Source organism: Panthera uncia (assembly GCF_023721935.1).
Source record: "Panthera uncia isolate 11264 chromosome B2 unlocalized genomic scaffold, Puncia_PCG_1.0 HiC_scaffold_24, whole genome shotgun sequence".
NCBI lineage: Eukaryota > Metazoa > Chordata > Mammalia > Carnivora > Felidae > Panthera > Panthera uncia.
This window is the reverse complement of record NW_026057580.1, coordinates 42,207,862-42,220,332: the sequence shown is the minus strand read 5'-3', so window position 1 is coordinate 42,220,332 and position 12,471 is coordinate 42,207,862.

The window sequence follows — 12,471 nt, the reverse complement described above, 5'->3', positions numbered from 1 at the left end:
AGGACCAGTGATGTTTTTTTGTTTTCCTTCCATCTTCTCCTCTTTCAACCCAGAATGTCTATTAACTATTGTATTCTTAGGATATCCCAAGGGAAAATGATATCAATTAGGAATTTCTCTCCATAGCACAGCACAGCACAGCTGAAAGTATACTCTTCTAATTATGCTATTAAATAAAAGAAACACAGGCACCTTCAGTCTTTCAACTGTAAAGTGGAGTTAACATTATCTTAATAAGGTAACATGTAAAAGTATCTAGCCAAATACAGAATTCTTATTACAAGGCAATTCTTCATAAATGTTATTTGAAAAAAAATGTTAAATTGGAAAAGCATTAACTTACTACCTTTTAAGTTTCTGTTATTATCAAAATATGAGATACACCAAAAATAAATGCATTATAAAAATCCCTTAATTTTTCTTGGAAATGTTAATTTTATCTAAATTCCTCCCCATAAGTGAGAAAAAAGAAGATACTCTGTTACAAAGTCAAGGACACCTGGTTTTGGAGTAAAGGGCATGATAAATGTGTGTGTCATATTATTTGTTCTCTATTCTAATTAAATGAGACTTAGGAGCTATACAAACTGCAAAGAGAAAAGCCTATTTTGAGTTTAATGGACAGATACCCAAGAGAACTATCTGCTTAATTATTATTTCTGTTTTTGTTTCTCTTTGCTCTGGCTTTCTTTTTAACAACTGTATTGAGTTATAATTTACATATGATAAAATTCTTCTGTCTGAAATGTACAATTCAATAGTTTTCAGTATATATGCAGAATTGTGCAACTATCACCATAATATAATTTTAGAACATTTTCATCACCCAAAAGGAAACCTCTTACCCAGGGCAGCAATTCCCCCATTTCTCCTCTCTCCAGCCCTAGGTGACCAGTGATCAATTTTCTGTGTCTATCAATTTGCCTATGTTAAGCATCTCATATCAATGGAATTATGCAGTACAGAGTCCTTTGTGACTGAATTCTTTTCTTAATTCTTATATTATCAGCTCAAAGTTATTTCTTAAAATAGACATTGACACCAACACTACATGAACATAAAGCTAAAATTAGAACATTTTAGTCATTTCTCAAAATAAGTTATACAAATAACCAGTATGTGCAAGAAAAATAGTGCTCAACGTTCATTAGCCATCAGGAAAATGCACATCAAAACCACTGCACTCACTAGGATAGCTATAATAAAAAAGAGAATGACGTGTTGCCAAAAATTGGAGAAACTGGAACCCTCATACATTGCTAGTGGAAATGTAAAACAGTGCAGCCACTTTTGAAAACAGTGTGGCAATTGCCCAATGGTTAAACGTAAAGTTACCATATGATCCAGCAATTCCAATCTTAGGTACATACCCATGAGAAATGAAAACATAGACAAAAACATTATGTGAATGTTCATAGCAGTATTATTCCTAACAGTCAAAAAGTGGGAACAACTTAAATGCCCATCAACAGAAAAACGACTAAATAAAATGTGGCATAACCACGTGTTGCAATATTACTTAGTAATAAAAAGAAATGAGGCCCTGATACATGAAACATGGGTGAACCCTGAAATCAATGCTAAGAGAAAGAAACCAGTAGCAAAGGACCATATATTGTATAGTTTCATTTATATGAAATATTCAGAACACACAAGCCTATGAAGACAGAAAATAGATTAGTGGTTACCTAGGACCAGGGGTTTGTGGGGTACAGAGGGTGACCACTACGAGTGTGGGGGTATGAAGGTTCTTTTGGGGGTAATGAAAATGTTCTAAAATTATGGTGATAGAGAGACAACTCTGTAAATATACTAAAATCCATTAAAGTATACACTTTAGAGAGATGAATTATATGCTATATGAATTACATCTCAATAAAGCTATTTTTAAAAAGAAAAAAAAAGACTCAACAAAAGAAACCTGTCTCCTCTCTTTTGGCAATTTTCTCTTCCTACAATAAATACACAATACCGATGAACAAAAATAAAAACTATAAAGTTTATACTCAGACTCAATATGGGTCAAAATCTCATTGAATAATCAGATATCCAAAATATAATAAGGTATGAATTGATAGCTGTTTCAACTTTTCAGGATATTCCCAACCTTTAAAATGAAATCTGACTGAAACAAGTCTGCTCCCTTCAAGTCTAAATTAGTTCACAACAAGAAAACATATATTAGGAAATATTTGATCGAATCTAACATAGGATCACTGGTCTATTTTATCTCTAAAAGAGCAGCTAAAAGAATCTCCCTTTTAACACCAAGGAAATCCAATTATTTTGACAATTTCTAATTTCCAAACAATTTCCCAATCTTGTTGGGGACAGCAATATATACCATACTTTCTGACTATAAACTCACAGCCAGCTATCTAATTTTTTTTTTTATAATCTTCATTGAGGGACAAAGATGAGTCTAGCTTCCTCTATTCATCTCCTTTTCTAAAATTTAAGAAATCAAGAATAAGAGAAAATCTTTTTTATCCTTTGGTTAGCTAAACTATAAAATAGAAGCAGAGATTTCTGGGAAATAACACCCTATCTGCCAAATAAATTGACAAAAAGCATCTGTCAATATGTTGATCAGAGATACTGTAAAATATACATTTTTGATGCAAGTCCAGATATCATTTAAAGCAGTCAGTGCCAATGTTAATTTTGTTTTCCACCAGAACTTATTGGGTATTAAAAGCAGCTATATAGATTTTACTAAGTAAGCAATGAAATAATAGTGACCTAATCATACCCTGGTGAATTCTAATAATGTTAGGGTAGAAAATATGCTGGAGGTTAGGATGAAGGGAATCAGTTCATAAAGATAGAAACAGGGCACAATATTTTCAGTGCCTAATTCTACTGCAAAGATCAAGACATATGGTGAGGCTCATGTTTTTCAGTCAACAATTATTGACTCAGAGCCCACAGTGCTAAAATACACCAGTGAAGAACACAGATAAAATCCCTGTCCTTAAGGAGATGTTAATTCTAATTTTTATAAAATACAAACATAAATCCTTCTCTCCTTTTGTCACTATGCATAATGGAATATAACCAGGGTAACCATTTCCCAGTCTGAAATCTCCTCTAGTGCCACTTAGGAATCTTGACGTCATGCAGAGTAATAAATCTCTTTAGACTAGTGCTTAGAAACGGACAAACTAGATATATTCAACATGGTAACCACCTTTTTAAGCCATCACAAATCATAGGCCTGATTAAAGTATCTCTTCTACTCCACTGTGAGGGAAAATAATAGGAAAGCCATTTTCATTACCAAAAGCTCAGGCACATGGACTGGTTTTAGAGCCAACGAGAGTGTGTAAGTGTACGTGGGTATGCTGGGGGGGGGGGGGGGGGGGGGGGGGGGGGGGGAGGGTTGATATGGAAACAGGGAGGCACTTAATATTTTGATGTAGTGGAATGAAAATGTCATATTACCAGGAACCAGAAGACTTGCCACATCTTGGCAAAGTCTCAAATCTTTGGGTCTTCATTATCTTTTTCCTTTAGAAAAAGATCTGAACTACAGTCACACTTCACTCTAAAAATATGAATCCATGACTCCCTATGCAAAACCTAAAGCTACATCTCCTGAACTTTCACACAGTGATCCAGAAGATAGTCTTCTACACTGAGGAAGGAGTAAATAATGAAGCAAAAGATCAATAGTCTCTGACATACCTTTCTTTCCACCACTCAGTTCCTTCCCGTTAACTCGTGTATTTGATCACAAATTGTGGGAAATAGAGTACAAGATTGGGCAGGGGAAGATGAAATGAGGAGGTAAGGGAACTAATGAAGGGGAGAGGGCGTCAGGGGATCCTTAGAAGTTTTCTGAGATAAGCAAAAGACTGCAGGGTACAACAAGGGGGACAGGAATGAAACTATGATAAAGACAGGCAAAAGCAGTGATATGAAATAAGAAATTACTATTCTTATAACTTCGTCACCTCATTCCTTTCTTATTCTCCACTCCAGGACTCTTGTTGAAGATCTATAACACCCTGTTGAGGATCTAGAGCACCCATCTGAAGACCCACAGCACCCACTTGCCACTTTTCCCCCACCACAGGACTTCTTCCCAGTGACTGTTCTCTGCTCTCCTTGCCACATTCCAATTAGAATTCCACTAATTCTAATACATGCCCTTCTCTAATATGTTGACCTGGGAAGAATCTAACTAATTCTCAGTAGATGTTCCCAATTAATTTTATTATCAATCCTAAGAGGTCATGCAATTTAACAGGAATTACATTCACCTAAAGTGTTTTTAGATGTGGGAAAGACCTTTATTTACAAAGAACGGAAGCCAAGTCCATTCTCCTCTTTCTCCTTTTCATTGCCATACCACACCAAGCCACAGTGGTGCTGATGTTGTCTGTGTTAGTCCTTCCTGTACTACATCGCCTTAATGGAGGGTTCCTGGCACCAGGAGAAGTGTGTTAGGGATACTTTTGAAGCAAGAGAGATTTTCAGCACCTTTACACATTCTCTGTAGGCTATCATCTTCTTGACTCACACATTAGGCTTCCCTGAGAAAGCAGATGGCAATATCATTAGCTCTCAGTATAAAACCAAACTGGTTTGGCACCTGGGTGGCTCAGTCAGTTGGGCGTCCGACTTTGGCTCAGGTCAAGATCTCACAGTTTGTGAGTTCGAGCCCCATATTGGGCTCTGTGCTGACAGCTCAGAGCCTGGGGCCTGCTTCAGATACTGTGTCTTACCTCTCTCTCTGACCCTCCTTGCCTCACATTCTGTCTCTTTCTCTCTCAAAAATAAATAGACATTAAAAAAAAAACACCAAACTGATAAAACCAAGCAAACCTGCCATATACGCTGTATATACACCGTATATATGCCATATATATATATGCATATATATATATATGCATATATATATATGTAAATATGTATATATTTTAGTTTTGAATAAAAGGCTTTGGTTGAATAGCCCATCCTTATATTGTTTACTCTAGTCCAAGTTTTCAAAGTGTTTCCCATTTACCTAACTTCTTGTCCCTGAAGACAATCATTTGAGCTAGTTGGAGAGCTAAGAATATCAGATTTGATGATTCTGCATAAAAGAAGTACTGGTTTAGAGGAAAGTATCTGGACTAAATAGCCTGGGGTTGGATCACACCTCTACCACTACTAGCGTGTGACCTCAACCAAGTTATTAACTCCTCTGTTCTTCAATTCGTTTGTGTGTAAAAATGGGGATAAAAATAATACTTGTTAGAGTTCTTGAGGATCAAATGACTTAACGCAAAAATAATGCTTAGAACAATGCCTGATTCTGGTAAGCACTCAATAAATGGCCATTGTCACCATCACACCACCACCGTCACCATACTCATCATCAATATGCGGGCTGGTTATTTACTCTGAGAAAATTAATCATATGATTACCAGATCCTCACCTCACTTAGTGCCCACGTAGATGTCCTGATGTTGCTGCTCGCTGGTAATGCCATTCCTGTGTCTTCTTTTATCATAATTGATTTCAAGAAGTGTTGAGTTGTGTCATGAAACTAAATGAATTCAATGAGTCATCTATATTTCCAATAAAAAGAGGGAAGTAATACCTTAAGTGGCAGCATGCTGAGTAGATGCATGACTTTCTCCCTTTCTGGACTGTGATATTAAAATACTTCAGGACTATGATTTAGGGTTATAGAACATCCAAAAGTTTCTAAATATCCTAATATTTGGGCTTCTATTATTAGCTATAATGTCTTTTATATATGCTCTTATTGTCGTTTAGACCATAACATGTAAAGTACGTGTTTTAAGGCTTCAAGCAACTGGGTCCAGAACCACAGAAAATTTGCTAAGTTTATGACCCTTGGACAATAAACTTAATATCAATAACTCATGTTTACTTCAACAATGGTAATGGAACCAATAGAAATTGGCATATTTAAGAGAGTTAGTATTCCAAAAATAAAGCCATGTCAGCCAATGATTTGCAGCAGGGCTAAAAGATTTTATAAAAATATTAATTTGTTTGTTTTATTTTTAACACAGCTACAAAAGATACAGGTACTAAAAATACATATCTCTCATAAAGGTCAAGTTAGACAGTACATATTTGATAATATGACCTAGGAAAATTTATCAGTTCAATCACACTAAGGTAATGGCCCACAATCTAAATACCTACTACCTCATCAAAGACAATTTTATGGTATTATACCTTTTCAATTTTTAACCGACTACTTTTATATATTGAGTGGTGATTATAATCTCATGGCTAGGTATATTTCACCATATCAGCCAATATTCTTCTAAAAATAGTCTTCTTATTTTCAACTGGCAAACTCACATCCTCTCTGCTAAGAAGAGGTGTCCCTAACTTTGGGCACCTATTTTTCTTAACTGCCATCATTCTCACGTGATTATGTAAATCCAAAGCCAGTGCCTCCATATATTAACATGAATGTCTCTGATACCAACTCTCCAGTTACTTTTCAGAAAGCCAAATCTTGAACAGTGTCTTATAATACCTATCAAAAACAAAGATAAGCAATATTTATTAATGTTTCCTGAAGGATGTCAGGAGTCAATTCCATCAGATCGAAATCTGTCCTTGGATTAAGATAGACCAATAATACATTGTCCACTAAGATTGAATTATTAATTTGTACATATTCACCATTCTCATTCCTAACCCACTGGCTCATATTGAGGGATATTTGAAGAAACAACTTTATAAGAAGTATTTTTTACCATTAGAACGTTGGAGAGGTCATTGTTTATTACATGACAAGAAAGCCTCATAGGGAGAGGGGCAGGGCAGAGAATTTGAGGCAAGCTGATTAATAAACCATAATCAAAGTAAATTCAAGATGGTAACACTGCTCAATATAGAGAGATTCATGCCTCCAAAGTCAACACCTCTAGCCTTCTTGGGTGCAAAAAAGCATGTCCATCCCAGATTTCTCCCCTGGTCTTAAGGTGCTACCAGATTGGTAACCCCCTTCTATTGGATTCATTCTTTACCTAGCCTCTAATTTGTCCCCTGAGCTTCAAGCCATTCTAAAGATTTATCCTGAAGAAATTTTTCTATAAATCCCACCCTCTTCCCAGCCTCATTTTCTCATCAGTTAAATCAGATTCTACTTCAGGTGCACCTGGGTAGCTTAGTCGGTTAAGCATCAACTTCAGCTCAGGTCATGATCTCACAGTTCGTGGTTCAAGGCCCGCGTCAAGCTCTGTGCTGACAGCTCAGAGCCTGGAGCCTGCTTCAGATTCTGTGTCTCCCTCTCACTCTGACCCTCCCCTGCTCACACTCTGTCTCTGTCTGTCCCTCAAATAAATAAACATTAAAAAATTAAATCAGGTTCTACTTTTAGGTAAAATTGGATTTCTTACCATAATATAAATTTATGTCTGACTCAAATTCCACTGTTTATGGCTCTAAGGCAAATACCAAATTCCCAGAAATTTTACTGCCTATATCTTATGTTTGTAACTTCCCCCAATCCAATGCCTCTTCCTAGTTTACCAAATCCTTATTTCTTCCTTGATGTCCCACAATAATAAGAGTGGTGAAAATAAAAGAGAGAGAGAGAGAGAGAGAGAGAGAGTGTGTGTGTGTGTATCAGGGAGGAATTAACATAGTATTTTTTGAGGTTGCTATGTTTAGAAGGGTCTGCTTGCAGGGTTGGCCCTTGGCTAGCATCTGGGGACTTTGCTTTTGGGATATCCCTACATTAATAAAGCTGTTTGCCCACATCGGGTACTATACCCTGCTGTCCCAGCTTGCCTAGACTGGTTGTACAAAAAATGTGATTAATGATGAATACCTACTTTCCTTCTGGAATTTGGTCTTATGGCTAGCCATGTTAGTAGAGACTACTTACAAGACTAGCTCCAAATAGAAACTCTGGACTCTGAGTCTCAAACAAGCTTCTCTGGGCCAAAACACTGCAAATATACAGAGGCAGGAGCAGGTTGGTTGTAACCTTAAAGGGGAAAATGTTAGAAGTCTGCACTGGGATTCTTCCACACTGTCTTATACATCTTTTTTCCATTGCTGATCACTGCAATAGAATATAATCATGATAACTGCTGACTCTTGAGTCCTGTATTTCTAGTGAATCACCAAACATGTTGATGGTCTTGGGACCCCTAAGTTATATATGTAAAATTTTTTAAATTGGCAAAAGAGTTTAGTAAACACTTCATGAAAGAAGATATACATATCACAAGTAAGTACAGGAAACGATGTTCAATGTTATCATTCATTAAACCACAATGAGATATTGCTATCAGACTGGCTAAAATGAAGACTAACTATAACAAGTGTTGTCAAATATCAGCAATGAACAAATGGAATTTTAAATTAAAAACATAATGTCATTTTTTCCATTGGATATTCTTTCCTGCTTTGTCAAAGTTTAGTTGGCTATATATTTGTGGGTCCATTTCTGGGTTCTCTATTCTGTTCCATTGATCAACGTGTCTGTTTTTGAGCCAGTACCATACTGTCTTAATGATTACAGCTTTGTAATACAGCTTGAAGTCCGGAATTGTGATGCCTCCAGCTTTGGTTTTCTTTTTTAATATTACTTTGGATATTCAGGGTCTTTTCTGGTTCCATACAAATTTTAGAATTGTTTGTTCTAGATTTATGAAGAATGCTGGTGTTATGATGATAGGGATTGCATTGAATATGTAGATTGCTTTGGGTAGTATTGACATTTTAACAATATTTGTTCTTGCAGTCTATGAGCATGGAATGTTTTTCATTTCATTGTGTCTTCTTCAATTTCTTTCAAAAGCTTTCTATAGTTTTCAGTGTATAGCTTTTACATCATTGGTTAGGTTTATTCCTAGGTATTTTATGGTTTTCAGTGGAATTGTAAATAGGATCAATTCCTTGATTTCTCTTTTTGCTGCTTCATTACTGGTGTATAGAAACGCAACTGGGGGTGCCTGGGTGGCTCAGTCAGTTAAGCGTCTGACTTCAGCTCAGGTCATGATCTCACAATTTGTGAGTTTGAGCCCCACGTCGGGCTCTGTGCTGACAATTCAGAGCCTAGAGCCTGCTTTAGATTCTGTGTCTCCCTCTCCCTCTGCCCTTCCCCCACTCTCGCTCTCTCTCTCTCAAAAAGAAGTAAAAAAAAATTTTAATAAAAAAAATAAATGCAACGGATTTCTGTACATTGATTTTATATCCTGCGACTGCTGAATTCATGCATCAGTTCTAGCAGTTTTTTGATAGTCTTTTGGATTTTCCATGTAGAGTACCTTGTTATCTGCAAAGAGTGAAAGTTTGACTTCCTCCTTGCCAATTTGGATGCCTTTTATTTCTTTTTATTGTATGATTGCTGAGGCTAGGACTTCCAACACTATGTTGAATAACAGTGGTGAAAATGGACATCCCTGTCTGCTCCTGACCTTAGGGGCAAAGCTCTCACTTTTTCACCATTGACGATGATAATAGCTGTGGGTCTTTCATATATGGCCTTTATGATCTTGAGGTATTGTCCTTCTATCCCTACTTTCTTGAGGGTTTTAACCAAGAAAGGATGCTGTATTTTGTCAAAAGCTTTTTTGGCATCTGTTGAGATCATGTGGTTTCCATTCTTTCTTTTATTAAATGTTTTTTTAATGTTTATTCTTTTTTTTTTTTTTTGAAATACAGAGAGAGACAGAGAACAAGCAGGGGTGGGGCAGAGAGAGAGGGGGACACAGAATCTGATGTGGGGCTTGAACCCATGAACCGTGAGATCATGACCTGAGCTGAAGTTTGATGCTTAACCAACTGAGCCACCCAAGCGCCCCTCATCCTTTCTTTTATTAATGTGATCTATCACATTGATTGATTTGCAGATATTGAAAGACAGTCTCTTCAGCAAATGGTGTTGGGAAAACTGGACAGCAACATGCGGAAGAATAAGCCTGGACCACTTTCTTACACCATACACAATAATAAACTCAAAATGGATGAAAGACCTCAATGTAAGACAGGAAACCATCAAAATCCTAGAGAAGAAAACAGGCAACAACCTCTTTGACCTCAGCTACAGCAACTTCTTACTTGACATGTCTCCAGAGGCAAGGGAAACAAAAGCAAAAATGAAGTATTGGGACCTCATCAAGATGAAAAGCTTCTGCACAGTGAAGGGAACAATCAGCAAAATTAAAGGCAACCAATGGAGTGGGAGAAGATATTTGCATATGGCATACCAGATAAAGGGTTAGTATCCCAAATCGATAAAGAACTTGGGTATCAAACTCAATACCCAAAAAACAAATAATCCAGTGAAGAAATGGACAAAAGACATGAATAGACACTCCAAAGAAGATATCCAGATGGCTAAGAGACACATGAAAAGATACGCAATATCACTCATCATCAGGGAAATACAGTCAAAACCACACTGAGATAACACCTCACACTGGTCAGAGTGGCTAAAATTAACAACTCAGGAAACAACAGATGTTGTCAAGGATGCAGAGTAAAGGGAACCCTTTTGCACTGCTGGTGGGAATACAAACTGATGCAGCCACTCTGGAAAACAGTATGGAGGTTCCTCAAAAAATTAAAAACAGAAATACCCTACAGCCTAGCAATTGCACTACTAGGTATACAAAAATGGTGATTCAAAGGGGCACATGTAGGGGCACTGGGGTGGTTCAGTCGGTTAAGGGTCCAATTTTTGCTCAGGTCATGATCTCACAATTCATGGGCTCGAGCCCCATATCAGCCTCTGTGTTGACAGCTCCTGAGCCTGCTTCAGATTCTGTGTCTCCCTCTCTCTGTCCCTCCTCTGCTTGCACTCTATCTTCCCCCTCTCAAAAATGAATAAACAAAAAAATTTAATAAAAAAAGGGGCACATGCACCCTAATTTTTATAGAAGTACAATCAATAATAGCCAAATTATGCAAAAAGTCAAAATGTCCATTGATAAATGAATGGACAAAGAAGATGTGGTATATATACATAGATATGTGTGTGTATTATTTTTTACTTACAATAAAAAGTAATAAATAATTCTTTTTATTACTCAGCAATCAAAAATAATGAAACCTTGCCATTTGCAACAATGTTGATGGAATTAGAATGTATTATGCTAAGCAAAATAAGTCAGAGAAAGACAAATATCATGATTTCACTCATGTGGAATTTAAGAAACAAAACAGATGAACATACAGGAAGGGAAATAAAAATAAGACAAAAACAGAGAGGGAGGGGCGCCTGGGTGGCTCAGTCAGTTAAGCATTGGACCTTAGCTCAGGTCACAATCTCACGGTTTGTGAGTTCAATCCCTGCATTGGGCTCTGTGCTGACAGCTCAGAGCCTGGAGCCTACTTCAGATTCTGTCTCCCTCTCTCTCTGTCCCTCCCCTGCTTGCATGCTCTCTGTCTCTCAAAAATAAGTGAACATAAAAAAAAGAAACAACACAGAGAGGGAGGCAAACCAAAATAGACTCTTAAATACAGAGAACAAACTGAGGGTTGCTGGAAGGGTGCTGGGTAGGGGGATGGTCTAAATGGGTGATGAGCATTAAGGGCACTTTGTGGGATGAGCACCGGGTGTTATATGTATGTGAATCACTAAACTCTATTCCTGAAATTATTATTACACTATATATTAAATAATTTTGATTTAAAATTTAAAAATAAATAGTTTTTGGGGCGCCTGGGTGGCTCAGTCGGTTAAGCGGCCGACTTCGGCTCAGGTCACGATCTCGCGGTCCATGAGTTCGAGCCCCGCATCCGGCTCTGTGCTGACAGCTCAGAGCCTGGAGCCTGTTTCAGATTCTGTGTCTCCCTCTCTCTCTGCCCCTCCCCCATTCATGCTCTGTCTCTCTCTGTCTCAAAAATAAATAAACGTTAAAAAAATTTTTTTTAAATAAAAATAAAAATAGTTTTTAAAATAAAATAAAATAAAATAAACAACACAATGTCATTTACATTAACACCCCAAAAAAGCTAAACACTTAGGTATAAATCTAGCAAAATATGTACATGATCTGTATGTGGACAACTATAAAACTCTGATGAAAGAAATTAAAAATCTAAATAAATGGAGAGAGATTGTAAGATATTCTTCCCAACTTGATCTATAGATTCAATGCAATCTCTGGAGATAAAGAGACAGGATGGGGAATTCCAGCAAGGAGGTATAACCAAAAGGCACAGGAAAATTTGGGGTATGATGAATATGTTCACTATCTTCAGTGTAGTGATGACTTCACAGGTGTATACATATTACAGAACATATCAAATTTTATGAAATATGCATATTTGTTATATGTCAAAGTTACATAAATCAAGTTTTTTTTCTTTTAAATTACATAACCAATCCTTTCAGGCTCCAGTTACAGGCTATTGGCAACACCATCTATCTAGATTTCCTATGATAATATATGCAACTTTATTAATAATAATATAAAAACGATAGGAAGTAATCTTTGGGAATTTCAGCAATAGGTATAATATAACACCTA